General features: G+C 46.6%; 1 long non-coding RNA gene across 1 annotated transcript; it reads right to left on the bottom strand.

Annotated features, from left to right (window-relative positions):
• Positions 1-10,133: 10,133 nt before the first annotated feature.
• On the bottom strand, positions 10,134-15,175 carry LOC139355927 (uncharacterized). Its single transcript, XR_011607230.1, has 3 exons — positions 13,971-15,175; positions 13,718-13,835; positions 10,134-11,923 (listed from the first exon to the last, which is right to left on the bottom strand). It is a non-coding gene; the product is annotated as an uncharacterized lncRNA (long non-coding RNA).
• Positions 15,176-16,676: the final 1,501 nt, after the last annotated feature.

Raw genomic sequence — 16,676 nt, 5'->3', positions numbered from 1 at the left:
GGTGGGAGGATCGCTTGAGTCCAGGAGTTTGAGATCAGCCTGGGAAACATGGTGAAATCCCGTCTCTACAAAAAATAAAATATAAAAATTGGCCGGGTAGGGTGGTGCATGACTGTAATCCCAGCTACTCGGGAGGCTGAGGCATGAGAATGCCTTGAACCTGGGTAGAAGTTGCAGTGAGCCAAGATTGCACCCTGCACCCCACCCTGGGCAATAGAGCAAAACTCTGTCTTTAAAAAAAAAAAATAGCACAGTGTATCAAAAATTCCAAGATGCAGCTAAGGCAGTGCTGAAAGGGAAATTTATAACTGTAAATGTCTACATTCAAAGAAAGAAGACAAATCTCAAATCAAAAACCTAACCTTCCACCTTGAGAAACTAGAAAAAGAATGAACTAAACCCAAAGCAAATAAAAGGAAGAAAATAATAAACATGAAAGTGGAAATGGGAAGTAAAAATACAGAGAATGGAAAAACAAAAGAGATAATCAACAGAACCAAAAGTGGGTTTTTTGAAAATAATAACAAAATTGACAAATCTTTCACCAGACTGACCAAGAAAAGAAAGATGGACACCAATGACTAAAATCAGAGACTGAGCCCCATGGCTCACGCCTGTCATCCCAGCGCTTTGTGAGGCCGAGGTGGAAGGATCGCTGAGGCCAGCATTCAAGACCAGCCTGGGGGAACATGATGAGACCCCATCTCTAATAAAAAGAAATAAGTAAAAAATTAAAAACCCAAGTTTCTAAAATCAGAAATGAAAGAGGAAACATTATTGCCGACCTGACAGAAATAAAAGGATTCCATGAAAACACTACGAACAATTGTAGACCAACAAATCAGACCATCTAGACACAACAGCCAAGCTCCTAGAAGGACACAAACTACCAAAAGTGACTCAAAAATGACCCCGAGTAAGCATGTGGGGTAGCAGCCCCGCCCTCGGTCTCCTCGAACATTCAGCGCGGGGTGGGGAGACAGGAAAGCATGATCCCCGTTCCCTGGCCTGCATTTCCAAGTCTGAATGCCCCAGCACCCCGGGGAGGGCCTCGTAGGAGTAGGTGCCACAGGCTATTGTGCCAGGAGCCACCGGAGGCTGCAGTGGGGGCTGGGGCGCTGGATTCCTGGAGGGTCTCCTTCCAGTCACAGAATGCCCCGGGGGAAGAAGCCTGGGTCTGAACCGGGGCCCCTTCACACGGTCCTTTCCAAAATCTTATCCCTCCTAGGGCCAGGAGTGGGTGCCAGGCCGGTGCTGGGAAATGGGCAGATTTGGCCACAGCCCCTGGGACTCTGGTCCAGGCCACAGGAGGCATCTCTGAGTGGTCTCACTATGCCATGACAAACCGCTGCAAGGCAGAGGGGACCCACAACAGTATCCCTTGTCTCGGCCATTTCCCTGGACTCAACTTCCTCATCTATCCTCTGCGGCCTAGATTTCAGACAGCCCTGCCCACCTACTGTCTGTTCACTGCTCAGTCTGCAGTGACTGTTCGATAGCACTCCATGGCTCCCCAGTGCTCTTGGGGAAAAGGCCAAGCCACAGCCTGAGGCCCCAGGCCCTGCTTAGCTCTCCAGAAGAGCTTCTCACCATCCAGCACCCAAACCACCCACTCCTAACTCTGCACCTCCCTGCATAAGCCCTGCTCACTCACCCCCGCTCACACCCCACTTATCCCCGCTCACACTTCCGCTCACTCACCCCAATCACACCTCCGCTCACTCACCCCCACTCAGTCATCCCCGCTCACACTCCCACTCACTCACCCCATCACACCTCCGCTCACTCACCCCCACTCACTCATCTCCATTCACACTCCCGCTTACTCACCCCCACTCACGCCACCACACCCCACTCATCCCCGCTCACACTCCTGCTCACTCACCCCCATCACACCTCTGCTCACTCACCCCCACTCACTCATCCCTGCTCACTCACCCCCATCACACCTCCGCTCACTCACTACCACTCACTCATCCCCGCTCTCTCTCCCGTTCACTCACCCCCACTCACCCACCCCCACTCAATCACCCCCGCTCACACCCCCTTCATCCCCGCTCACTCACCCCCACTCGCTCACCCCTGCTCACACCCCATTCATACCCGCTCACACTCCCACTCACTCACCCCCATCACACCTCCGCTCCCTCACCCCCACTCACTCACCACCACTCACCCACACTTGCTCATCCCTGGTCCTTCACACAGGCTACACCACCAGCCCCTCCCCCACCACCTATTACTTGACTAAATCCTCTCAACCCTCTGGTCCCAGACTAAAGAGGCTTCCCTAACCCGGGGCCAAGTGCTGCCCCGCCATCACGCCACTCACCCTTTTGTGGCTTCTCTGGCCTAAAGCTCACATTCCCACGCTCAGTCCCTGCCACCCGAGGACCCCACAAGCCCCATTTGTGGGTGGGGCCTGGCACACACTGCACAACGAGTTGCTTTTGCATGAACTGCTCTGCGGCTTTGGGCAATCACCCGCCCCGTGTCCTCTGTGAAGTGGGATGAGAGGTGCGCAGGCTGCCAACACACCAAGCAGATAACACGGGCACAAGAACCGGCGTTCAGGGCCTGGCTCATGGAGGGGCCCCAAGTCCCAGCTCAGCAGACCCTGCCTTGATCCCAGGGTTATGGTTAGGGATTCCCAGCACGCAGGACTTTCCGTGCTCAAGGCAGCATGGTCCCTGGGCAAACTGGGAAGAGCTGGCTGCCCCAGTAGGGCAGAGGGCCTGGCCCTGTGTGGGAACCGCCTGTCTCCAGGGCGCTTGCCAACATCTGCTGCTGGCCATGACTCAGCACTTTCAATGGTGGAAAAACCACCATTTGTTTCTGAATCACAAACCCCAGGTGTGCCCTGACCCGAGTGGCCCCGGAAGGCACACAGGAGGAACCGGGGCACTCACTCTCCACATGGCCCATCCCCACAGTGACCAGAAGGGCCCACTCATAGTAGCCCTTGCCCTGCTGGGCCGGAACCTGGTGGGTGCAGAGGTGGCCCAGCTGCAGGAGCACGTGGTGAAGTCCCGGCCACACTCCCTGCAGGACAGCCTCGATAACAGCCGCACGGCCTCCAGGAGGTAGTGCTGGGCCATGCTGCTGGCACCCGCGTGCAGGCACAGGGTCCCGAAGTTGGCCAGCACCACTGCCTTGTTCCTCCGCTGGCCCAGGTCCTGAGCTGCCCGCAGGGTGTGGTAGTAGCCCTAGGCTGCCTGTCTCGTCTGGCCCAGCAGGGCAAGGGCTACTATGCCTTCAGAGCCACGTCTCTCTCTTGTCATCTAACCCATTTAAACTCTCCTTTCAAACTCTATGCCAGACCTAACCACTTCTCACCTTTTTCATCATTTCCAACCAGGTCCAGCCCTCATCATAGCGCTCTGGGTTACTGCAAAAGCCTCCAAAATCGCCAGGCACAGTGGCTCATGCTTGTAATCCCAGTACTTTGGTAGGCCAAGGTGGGTGGATCATCAGAGGTCAGGAGTTCAAGACCAGCCTGGCCAACATGGTGAAACCCCTTTACTAAAAATACAAAAAATTAGCCAAGCATGGTGGTGGGTGCCTGTAATCCCAGCTATTCAGGAGGCTGAAACAGGAGAATCACTTGAACTCAGAAGGCAGAGGTTACAGTGAGCCGATATCGTGCCATTGCACTCCAGCCTGGGTGACAAGAGCGAAACTCCATCTCAGAAGGTTAAAAAAAAAAAAAAAGCCTCCCAACCCACGTCTCTCCTTCCACCTTTCACCCTGCCCTGCATTCTACCTTCCACTCTCAAACATTTCAGAAAAAAAAAATTATATCCACAGAGAGAGAAAGAGAAAGTACAAATGGGGTGAAATATTTGGGGAATCTGAGGGAAGAGTATATGGGAATTCTCTGTACTATTTTTGCAACTTTTCCATAAGTCTGGAGTATGTTGAATTCAAGAGTTAAACAAAGAAAAAACAAAAACAAAAACAAAAATAAAACACTGTCTCCCTTTGTGAACCCATCCTGTCTTTCCCCTGGCAACTGAAGGACGCTCTCAACTAACACATTTATTTTTTCATGAACACTAAAAGAACCCTTGCCTAGTTTTGACTTTCTGTGCTTGGCAGTAGAAGTGTGTGTGTGTGTGTGTATTTCATATATATGTGTGTGTGTGTATATATGTGTGTGGTGTGTGTGTATATATAGAGAGGGAGAAATACATATGTGTTTATATATATATAGTATATTTACATTGGTAATGTATATAAATATAAATATATGTGTGTGTGTAGATATATATAATACATACTCCATAGCCTGTCCTTAACCGGCTTTAAACTTAGTCGGAAAAACACATACATAAGCAGAGAATTTCAAAACAATATGATAAATATTTTGATCGTTGGATGTGTTGCTATGGAACACGCTGCTAAGACACAAAACCTCCTAGATGGGGCAATGAATGAATGAAGTTTTGCACCTATAGGCAACCCCTCTGATATCACCTCAAACGTTTATAGTTATATGCATTTGCTTCCCCCAGGACCTCTGTTTCATAAGGGTTAGTCCTAGAGCCCAGCGAGTTCCTACTACAGCTGGCACACATATGCCATTCAAGAAACAGTGGCTGAGTGAATGACGAGTTAAGAACCATTTGTCAGCCAGTGCTCAGTAACATAACATGCACTGGTATGCAAATTATATTTTTGTTGAAAACAAGGGCAGGTTATCTTTCTAGAGAAAGCAAACCTCAAAAGCTTCTTTACCCTAGTAAAGCGCGTTCTAAGAAGCTCCCCTTATATAAAAGAAAACGTCCTCATTCGTTATCAATGGCACGTAAACCTAATAAGCCTTCACCTCTGATGACATCTCTTCCATCCCCAGGGCTAGATGAAGGAGGTTCCGGAAACCCTGGTAGTTGTGAAGGTGGCTCCCAGCTCTGACAGTCTTGAACCCTGTGGGCGCGGGGGTCACACAGCAGAAGAACAACAGAGGGAAGCATCATCAGGCTTCGAATCTGTTTGAACCAGAGATGGCAAATAGGCTGCAGCCAACTGAAAACACCAGAGATTCATGGTGGCCACCTGAGGGGTTGTGCTCTTAAAAAAGAAAAATTAAAATTAAAAATTAAAAAATTAAAAAACGAAAGGGTCAAGAATCCATCAGGTCTGACTGAGACGTGTATCAGTGACTAACACCCCGTATGGTAAAAGTACTCCGCTGCGCTTTGGGTACTCACAGCTGCAGCAGTATTCAAAGGCGTGTGCTTCCCTAAGACTAAGCCACGGGAATACCCCCCCAGCAACAATGCCAGGAGAAACGTCTCACATGGATTTGGCTAGAAATACAGTTGTCTTTAACAAATTAACACTGAATACATCCTGACTTATTAGAGCCTGTGAGAATGACATTCTCAATGATAACAGTTATCACTACAATCTCCAAACATCTGTGATCCTACAAGGAGGAACTGTGACAGCGCAGGCCACGTGTCCAGACTGCTTCCCAGACTGCCTGTTACAGAATAAAAGAAATGAAATCCCCCCTAAGAATGTCTTCACTCACATTTAGCCAGTTGTTCCTTTGTGTGCATCTCTGTGCTAAAATGCCCATTCTTCCCCACAGCCTGAAGTCATACGCTAAAATAAATGAGACTCACATGAAGCCAGAAATGTGCAGATGCCAAGGAAACCAACACAAACGAAATGGGCTGGAGAGTGTGGCCAGGAGGATGGTACTTCCCAGGAAGCAATTACTTCATCTCTGCCCATGAAGCAGGCAGCTGTCACTGTCCCCCAGGCCCACGCCAGCCACTCGAAGTAGGTTCTAACCAAACTACCTCCAACAATCAACGTAAATACACCACACAATTGGCTTCTGAAAGGACACCTTGCAACCAACAAGAAACTGTAAGCACAACTTTGACAAATTGTGCAACTAAAATCCTTGGAAAGGGATCAACACTGCCACATTTTGACTCAAATACTGTTTCGTGGTAGCACTGCAATAATTCACTGAAACAAAAGAATGAATGAGGAATATGTTTATATAGGAATCAGAGGAAGCTTGACTAATCATTTAAAGAAATAGGTCAAGAAACTGCTAGGTTCAGATGCTACCGTGAGACACTGTCAGGGCCTTAGGCAAATTCACTTCTCTTGGTCCTGTTTCTAGGTTCATCAAAAACCAGCTTTGGACTAGGGAATCTGTTGCTTTCCAATGCCTTCCTTCTGCGATTCCAGCCCAGATTTTAGGACTGCTCTCCCACTTGGTATATGAAAGCATTTTCTATGTAGAATAGCAAGAGTACATTTCTGTGTTGAATGCGGTTTGGGACCTACTCTATGAGGCAGAATATCATCATGTAATGTTAAGCATGACGACAAGGCGTACTCTAGATAAGGATAACACATAAGACGTGGCCATACACCTGTGCGTGCCTGGCAGGGAGATGGGGAAGTCTCATTTAATGAAGCCGGGGTGCCTGTTGCACCTTAACATCCTCAGTCCACATCAAGTTCACAACGTCCTTCTGACATCAAACCACAGGTATCACATACTTTTCCACACTTTCCACCCAAGATTAAAATATGCAGAGCACCGTGATAAAGACGCCTCCATCCCCAGCATGTGGGCTCTCATTCTGTAGAATTACATACTTTCGGGGCAAAATGGTGACCAGGTTGCAGCGGCAAGCAAGACTGGGCTCCGTGGGGACAGCAGACCCTGCAGCAGCCACCACTCCTGTCGCCACAGTCTGATGCAGCTGCAGAGAAGCTGTGGCTGAGGCCATTCACTTTGTGAGAGAACCGCACAGGAGGGAAAAGCTAGGGAAGGTAGGGAAGAGGGCAATGTCAGGCTTCTGAGCCCAAGCCAAGCCATCGCATCCCCTGTGACTTGCATGTATATGCCCAGATGGCCTGAAGTAACTGATGAATCACACAAGAAGTGCAAATGCCCTGTCCCACCTTAACTGATGACATTCCACCACAAAAGAAGTGAAAATGGCCGGTTCTTGCCTTAAGTGATGATATTATCTTGTGAAATTCCTTTTCCTGGCTCATCCTGGCTCAAAAAGCTGCCACACTGAGCACCTTGTGACCCCCACTCCTGCCCAGAGAACAACTCCCTTTGACTGTAATTTTTTTTACCTACCCAAATCCTATAAAACGGCCCCACCCTTATCTCCCTTCGATGACTCTTTTTCGGACTCAGCCCGCCTGCACCCAGGTGATTAAAATGCTTTATTGCTCACACAAAGCCTGTTTGGTGGTCTCTTCACAGGGATGCGCATGACACGCAGGTGCAGAGCCAGGGAAGGATCTGTGATGAGAACAGAAAGGAATGTGCCTCCCTGTACACACGCTCGGATTTTATGACAATGTGCGCAGGAGGCTGAACTGGATGCCTGAGAACATTCCTCCAAGTTCTTTTGCTGATTTTCTAAATATTGGTGTAAAATCTGAACTCAGACAAAATTTTTTTCAATCACTTAACATCTTTGTCTGGTGCTCAGCATCATGTCTACATGATCATCTAGAAAACCAACTTCAGTTCTAAGGCTCACATCCTCCTATAAAGTCCTAGGGATTTCACAAGGGAATGCACTTCTCATTCACATCAAGAACACACACAACTACCATTAAAGAAACGCTTAATTTGCTTACACAATTTTTTAAACACCCAGATTTGAAATACAATAGAGAAGACAACTTTTTGATAGCTCTGCTTTCCAAATGCGAACTGCCCATGGAGAAAATAACCTGCCGTGATTTCTAACCAGTCAACCACCTGTCTTCCCTGGCTACAGTAGGAGCAATCTTTCTGAGCTCAGGATGAAAAAGAACCCAGCTGGTTAGGGGACAGAAAATCATCACTTCTCAGGGGGCTTCCCGGGTCCCAAATCCCCATGTGATACATGGAAGTAAAAAACTATCAATGACCAAGCATCTGAACGCTTATCCCACCTCGCCATCTGCTTCTCCTGCCATGCAAATTTAAAATTAATAAGCCTGCTATTAGAGAACAGAGTTGGTGCTGCATCTGTCTTTCTAAAATTATGGATAATTACCAGCCCACAATGGCTTGTAATCAGATTTGAGTGGTCCCTTAGACAGAAAGCTAAAGTGCCTCAGCTCTAAACTGAGAAGAAAACAGAAACTGAAATGCTCTAGATTTGATTTTTCCCCCTTGTTCTAAAGTTGCTGTTCCCGAATCTCCTTCTACTGTCTTGTTCATAAAATGTATGAGAAACAGGGAAATTTAAAGACACTATAGAAATGGCCACTTTTTCTAGGTACAAACTTTGTGAACATGATTTTCAGCTGCTGGGCTTTTTCTCCACAAACTGTGAGCCTGGAGTACATTTTCTCCCTCGTGGTTACACATTCAGAGTCAGGGAAAGTGGCTTTAGCAGTAAAGAGGGGAGTGCAGTGAGAAGTGACCGGGCACTGAGAAGGGCAGACAGGGACTCTACCTCGGTGGCCTGCAGCACTCCTGGGCCTCGACCTTTAACTTTCTATCTGTACAAGGGATCTAAAGGCTCGTGAATCTAGAACACGACAGCTCTTCATACATACATACGCAAACATCACATGCCTATGTGAAAGCTGTGACACTTGGCTGATTTCCTGAAGAAGTTGTCTTGTATCATTTCTACTGAAGTACTCCGCCTCCTTCCAGACAAGTATCAGAGGATGATGGCCTATCCCACAGCAATGTGTGTAACCTCTCCTGCTTAGGATCCCTGTTGACATAGCATTTTCCAAAAGCATTTGGTGTGAAGTGACAGAAGAAAGAAGAAGAAGGTTCTTTCAGCCCATTCATTCATTCATTCATTCAAAAAATATTGACTATCTATGTGCCAGGAACTGGTGATATAACAGGGAACATATAGTTTTGTAGGTAGAGACAGACAACCAAAAAGTATGTTAAAGAGTGATCAATGCTGTAGAGGAAAATACACCAGGAAACAGGAAAGAAGAATACCCGTAGCCACCCTACACTGGGGTGACGCTAGCGTTACAAAATGGAAACAGTGGCCGGGCGCGGTGGCTCACACCTGTAATCTCAGCTCTTTGGGAGACTGAGGCAGGCAGATCACCCGAGTTCAGGAGTTCAAGATCGGCCTGACCAATACGGCGAAACTCTGTCTCTACTGAAAACATAAAAATTAGCTGGACGTGGTGGCACACACCTGTAATCCCAGTTACTCAGGAAGCTGAGTCACAAGAATCACTTGAACCTGGGAGGCAGAGGTTGGAGTGAGCCGAGATCGCGCCACTGCACTCCAGCCTGGGTGACAGAGCAAGACTCTGTCTCAAAAAAAAAGTAATAATAAAAATAAAATGTAAACAGAGAATAAGATACCAAAAGAAAGAACATGAACGATTAATTGTAACAAAACCCTTTGTAAGTTGATACTTTCCTTCCTGGATCCTTGTCCCTTACAAATGGAAAAAAAAGGGCGGGTAGGGGGTAACATCAAAATGATGGTGATGTTTTAAGATGACTTCAGGTTTCAGATGTCTGACAGCCATACTCATGTACTTCAAGGAAAAATCTCTAGCTCTGTAAGCCATCTGGGCAATGGTTTAATGTCTTTTTTTTTTTTTTTTTTTTCCAGAGAGTTTTTAAAATACAGGAAAATGTGTGTGTTTATTTGGCTGCTCTGTCCCTGCACACGTGCAAACTGTGCTAACAGGTTTTTCCATGTTTTGCTGAATTTGCCAGCTTGCCATAAACAGGCTTCCGTGTCTTAATTGTCTATAAATAGCACAAACACCCAAAAATGCAAATTAAGACAAGCTGACCCTTCAACTGCTGCTGCCATGACAGCAAGCGACAATTGGCCAAATCAATACGTGGAGACTGAAGCTGTCCAGCAGACAGCACAGGGTCCACTGCTTTTCCCATAGCATTTAAAGAAACAAGCAGAAACGGCTCTCCACACAGGACAGACACGTCCTTTGTTCTTTGAATAAATGCTGCCAATGCCCAAAATACTTTCTCCATCACACTATCTATATGGAATTCAAGTTCCTTCCAATACCATGAGTAACGCCAGTTATAGACTGTGTTTAGCCATAGTGACGCATTAGCATTCTTGTTCCTGTAAAATGTTGAAATAATAACATTGAGTGTGCACTCAGGAGGTGCCAGGGTCTGGGTTTGATCTCGTTTAGTTGTCATTGAAATCCTGTAAGATCAGTACCATATTCTCTTATTTTTCATAGATGAGGAAACTGAGGCACAGAAAGGCTAAGTAAGTTGTCCATGGTCACAGGTTATTTAGGAACTTTTCTCCAAACTTTCAAAAGTTAACTACTGCCACTATTACAAATGGCTGTTTGTTTGTTTGTTTGTTTTTGAGACAGGGTCTTGCTCTGACCAGGCTGGAGTGCAGTGGCATGATGATGTTTCACTGCAGCCTCGACTTCCCGGGCTCAAGTGATTCTCACACCTCAGCCTCTCCAGTAGCTGGGATTACAGGCATGAGCCACCACACCTGGCTAATTTTTTAATTTTCATTTTTTGTAGAGATGGGGTTTCACCATGTTGCCCAGACTGGTTCCAAACTCTGGGCTCAAGAGATCCTCCCAGGTCGGCCTCCCAAAGTGCTGGGATTACAGGTGTAAGCCACTGTGCACAGCCCTACAAATGTGACTTGTACAAAGTCAGAGCAGTGAGCAGGAAGAGAACAGAGACTTCAGCGAGTCTCCTGGCTGTTGCAACACCATATCCCTCCTCCATACCATAATGTGTCTGCACCCACCAAGCTCCTAGATGTTGAAGGCAGGCCAGCTCAGAGACGAAACAGCAGTCAAGAAAGAGAAGATGCAGACATGCGTCCTGATTTCAGCTCGAGCGTGCATCTCTCCCCTGCAGCTGCACAGGCAGTAACCAGGGGCCATGAGTCTGAAGCAGTGTGTTTGGTTCCCGGCAGGTAATCTTTTGGGAGACCATCCCATACAATTAGTGTTACACTTCTCAAAACGGAAGTGTGACTTTTATAGAAAAATCGATTTCATTTGGGAGAAAGGTCTAATAAAACCACAAAAGGATAATACATTCATACAAAAAGAAATTCAATTCATCTGTCACAAACCGAAATCCCAAAGCCCTCTGGGCACACAGCTGCTTTTCTGAGCTGAAATTCAACTCCAGTTGAGAAACAGGTCAACGTTTCTAAAAAGATTTCTTTTTCACATGCCTTCAATAAAAATTCCTTTCCCTCACTTGTCATTTTCCAGATTTAATGGCTCTGTTGGCCTTCCTCTCATTTAGGCCATGAGCACTGACTGCAAGTCTGCTACAGCCCAGACTCCAAGGGAGGCACCCTAGGGAACACAGATGACCGCAGCACAGCGACACCCTCAAGGAGCACACATGGGGAAGGCAAGATGATACAATCGCAGGCTTCACACACAAAAGAACTTGGCATCCATATCCCGTCCCATTTCTAGAAAACAACGATGCTGAGTCAGTAACATGTACTGAACAGCCTGCAGTATGGAGGCAGGCACGATGGGGCTTCATGCGGAGAAGAGCACCTTCAGAAGGGGGCATGCAAGCAACGTGGAGGCAGGAGACACCCCCATGCACAAGGGCCAGCCTGGGGGCCTGCAGAAATGCCCATGCATCTGGGAGGAGGGAGAGAGGACAAGATACTTAAATGCTCCAAAATGAATAGAAGCCTCCCAAGAACCTCTCCCGAGATGGGGCAGGGATTTACAAAAGACCAAACCGAGCATGCGCAGTTACCTGAGCAGCGCGCCACCAGAGCGAGCTATCCAGGAAGAAACAGGGTCACTAGAAGCCTGAGCCTCTACTCCCAGCTCTGCAACTCATTCACCCTATGACCTTGGTGAAGGCTCTTAGCTTCTGTGAGCCACAAGAGAATCACGGGAAAACAGAAGATATGAAAACTGCTCTGCCTTTTTCACAGAACTGCTGAGGGAATAAAATCAGATAATGGATTTTAAAATTCTCTGTGAATTACGAAGCAAAATACAAACGCATGAAATCATTCTTACCATTAACAACAGCACTGTGAAATTAGGAGCAGAGTTAAGACCACAGCATTTTCCACCCCCCGGCTCCCGAGAGAAATAGTGAGTCCAGCCGATGTATTTGGGCAACCCCAGTATCTAGGCTTTGAGAGCCTCAAACAGCTCATGAACTCTGACAGTATCGCTCCAGCCCAGTGCTCACTAAGTTCTCCAAGACAGTCAACTGACAGAAAATACTACAGATTTTTCAGCTGGGCTTGAAGCCCTCCAAGCTCCCAGCACAGCTCAACAATGAAGAAGAGTTTTCTGCCACTAGGCTCAAAAGCTGGCTTTTGTAGATTCCCATAGAAAGAACATTCAAGGCCAGGCGTGGTGGCTTATGCCTGTAATCCCAGCAATTTTGGAAGCCGAGGCAGGAGGATCACCTGAGCTCAGAAGTTCAAGAACAACCTGGCCAATATGGCGAAGCCCCGTCTGTACTAAAAATACTAAAATTAGCCGAGCATGCTGGCGGGAACCTGTAATCGCAGCTACTCGGGAGGCTGAGGCAGGAAAATCGTTGTACTCAGGAGGCTGAAGTTGCACTGAGCTAAGATCACGCCACTGCACTCCAGCCTGGGTGACAAGAGCAAAACTCCATCTCAAAGAAAAATAAAAAAAAGAAAGAGCATTCTTTTTTGCTGATGTTAAATTTCCTGTGCTTAATACAGAGAAATCATATAATACTGAAATCCTGAAAAACATATCATAAAAAGCATTTAGTGACTGAAAAGACATTCAATAAAACCTGTAACAGTGAGTTCCCCTCCTCTCTCCAGCCAGCTCCACTAACGCTGTGACGCTTAACAATGCTTTCACTACCACAGAGGAAAATTAATAGGACCTCTTACCCCTCTCAGCTGACAGCTAAACCAGTGCTTCTCCCTGGGCTCACTAAAGATGACCTTTACCCAAAACCAAGCTGCAATGACCCTGTAGATGTTGACTAACAATTTCAAAATTCCCATATTCTTTGTCCACTCTTAAGGAAGATGAACTGAAGCCAGGGGTCTCCAAGTCAGAACTAACAGAGGCCTTAAACATCAGATGGCCCATCCCATTCTTTGACAACTGGGGGATCTAAAGCTGAGCTTATGGAAGAAAACAGCCTGTTTAGTAACAAAGCAAAAACCAAAGCCTAGTCACTTAACCTCTGGTCTAGAACTCCTGCAACAACCCAACGCCCATACAGGATGAGTCTCCCTAACCAGAAACTCCGAAATCCACAACTTTTTTTCAGTGCCGACATGACGCTCAAGGAAATGTTCATTGGAGCAGCTCAGATTCTGGATTTTTGAATTCAGGATGCTCAACCAGCATGTATAATACAAATATTCAAAAATCCAAAAATGTAAAAAAATGTGAGACACTTCTGGTTCCAAGCAGTTTGGATGAGCGATATTCAACCCGCATTTTTTTTTTTTCCTCTAATGACGGAAATTAAAAATGAGGACTGAGCAAAGTCATTCAATCCATACTAAAGTCATTCAATAGTTTAATTAGTACCCATTTAAAGTTAAGTGCTACCCACAGATATCTAAAAGGATGAACAAATACATGCCTATAATCCCAGAACTTTAGAAGGCCGAGGCGGGAGGATCATCTGATGTCAGGAGTTCAAGACCAGCCCGGCCAGCATGGTGAAACTCCATCTCTACTAAAAATGCAAAAATTAGCCGGGCGTGGTGGCGCATACCTGTTATCCCAGCTACTCGGGAGGCTGAGGCATGAGAATCACTTCAACCTGGGGGGAGCACGTTGCAGTGAGTCGAGATCACACCACTGTACTCCAGCCTGGACCACAGAGCAAGACTCTGTCTCAAAAAAAAAAAAAAAAAAAAAGGAAAAAAGAAAACTAATTTAAACTGTGTTTTCACATGGAGCCCATGTTCCCAGAACACAAGCCCTGCTCTATGCTCCAAAGGGTGCCCCTTTATCTTAATACTCACCATATTCCATGGCAGCCATTGGCGCGTGTCTGTCCATCACACTAGACTTCCTGCACATGAGGCAGGGATCATATATTATTACCTTTCTGCCCCAATGTATGGCCTAGAAGACACTCAGTAAATGATTACTGAACTAAGTCAGTTACTAAGACATTTAAACTTGTATTAACAAAATTGATTTAATAATTTTGCCAATGCAGTGTTCATACCACACAGCTTAAATCTCAACCTGCGGATTCATCTTGTGTTCTGCTAGATTATCACCTATTAACATTCAGGAGGCACCTAGTATGTGCTAGGCATTACTAATTGCTGGGGACCTAGCAGTGGCAAAACAACATTCCTTGTTCAAAGAGAAGTTCTAGTATAAAGAGGAATAGAAGGAACAGGCTAGATTAATGAGAGAGCTAAGAAAAGGACAGGCTGCTGTGGGAAGCACCTGGTCTTGTCTGGATGGTACATAGTTAACGAAGTCTGAGTGCTTCATATAGCGTAAGATCATCTCCTCCAAAGAAGCTAATGAAGCTTTGATTCCCCAGTAGCAGAAGTCACCACAAAGGTGCCCACAGCCACGTGCTTAGTGTAAGAAGTGAAACCAACCAAACTAACAAAGCTCCAACTTCCAGAGGCAACGGTCCAACTATGAAATCCTCTGGCTATGTTCAATTGAAATTCAAGGTATTCAAGAGGCCAATATTTAAGTGATAAATTAACCCAACCACTTAAAACTAAAGTAGTCTTTGGTTCAAGGGGTAAGGGTATACTACCTTTTACAAATTTATTAGCTCTTAATATTTACATTTAAATATGATGAAGATGGTAGTTACTATGTCTTAGGCACCAAACTAAGCACTTTACACACACATTTGCACGATCCTGTGAGATGATAATGACCCCTTGTCATCCCATTTCATAGATGAAAGTCAGGTTTATATAAGCTTAAAAACTTGCCCCAAATGACACAGCTAGTTAGCAAAACCCAGGCAGCCTGACTCCATAGGCCTTGTTTAAAGAAGTAATATTTATAAACTGTCCAGCACACCGGTGGTGCAAACAAGAGTTCCATAAATGCCTAAAGGGTACTTCATACCCAAAATCGTTTCCCGCCAATCAAACTAGACTTACTCTGGTTCTGCACAACCAACTGTCAAATTATTGTTCCATGAAGAAAAGGTGGAATGGGTAGAGATCAGAATAGAGTGAATAACTGGCAAAGAAACCAATATCAGAGATTTATTTCAGTCCAAACCAAATAAATTGCCGGGTGAAAAAAATGCCCTGGCATAGTTTGCCACACAAAACTTCCTGTATCTTCCCAGTCAGTAGCCTAGAGACTGACTCTGAGCCATGAGAATTCAGAATCAGGGCAAAATGCCAGTCTGAGGCATCTGCCACACTCCTAGCACACTCCCAAAAGCGCCCAGCTACATTTCACATCCACTGTCCTAACAGGGGTCGAAATAGGGAAGAGCAGTGCAATACAGAAAACAGAGCCCGCTGGGTGGCAAAAGGCTGGGAAATTCAAGTCCTAGTCCTGCTACCAATCGCTCTGGTCACTTCTCTCTGGTCCTGCTGTGGTCAACAGTTACATGAGAGGGTGAGGCATAAAAACACAGATGTCAGGCAAGCTCCAGCATCCAAAATACATAGAAATTAAAAAGCATTAAGGTGATATCAAGGAATGTATGCCATCAACCAGAAAAGTAACTGAAATATTCCTTTTCCCATTCTTAAGAAATCAAAAGTGGAAGCAGAAAATTGAGCAATCAGCCTATCAAGTTGACTGGGGCAACAGAATACACTCATGGATTCTGCTCACAACATCGGGGGTGACAGACCAAAAGAAGAACCGCAGAGCGTCCCTCTCTCCTCTGTCCACCCATGCCACCAGCACGTGAGTGCGTCCACATGCAGCGCCCAGTCTACTGTTCCACCGACGCCAGCGTCCACTCTCTGCAAGCCTACTAAGTGCCACATGTGCTATGATGCTCCCTCATCTCATCACCATAGACATCCCTGCTGGAGGTGAGTATGTGACAGATGAAAATCATGGAGGCCTAGGGAGGTTGAGACCCGCATTCCCACTGCGGTGAGGGCGTGCTTGAGAGGAACCCCACGGCTGGGCGTCCATGCTGCTCTCCTCAGTAATCACTCCCGGACCAGAGCAGCGAGGGGGAATTTTCTTCCTCTCACTATTTTCAGCCCCTTGGCTGACCCACCATTCCCCAGAAAGCTATCGAGTTCTGGCAGCTCTGAGGCCACAAAGCCATAAACGCAGGGGACACACAGCCCATCTGTCTCGAACGGGTCTTTTCCTTGTCATGCTGGTCATTTCTAAGAGCAGATGGGTTAAGAAAGACTTGGCAAGTTACCATGAAATGAACCCTCCACTCCTCCCTGGGGGAAGGCTGACTAGCGAGCAGTCAGGCCGGCTTACTTCCCCTCTTCCTGCATTCCTGTCCCTAAGGAGCCACAGACAATCCCATCAAATATAGGCAGGGGACAGCCACCTCCTTCCTACAGCTGGAGGGGGGAAGGGTCCCCTCGGGCCTTTCTAACTGCATGAAAACCAAACTGGGAGTTGTACTGACTCGGGCCTCACCCATGTTGCAGGCATGTACAACACAGGTGCCCAGTGGTATCATCAGGCAGAACTACGAATGTGCTTTCCATCGTTTTCATACAATGATTCCAGAACGGCTATCC

The sequence above is a fragment of the Macaca nemestrina genome, chromosome 8, assembly GCF_043159975.1.
Source record: "Macaca nemestrina isolate mMacNem1 chromosome 8, mMacNem.hap1, whole genome shotgun sequence".
NCBI classification, from domain to species: domain Eukaryota; kingdom Metazoa; phylum Chordata; class Mammalia; order Primates; family Cercopithecidae; genus Macaca; species Macaca nemestrina.
The sequence above is the reverse complement of the archived record's forward strand: the minus strand, read 5'-3'. Positions and strand labels throughout refer to the sequence as shown.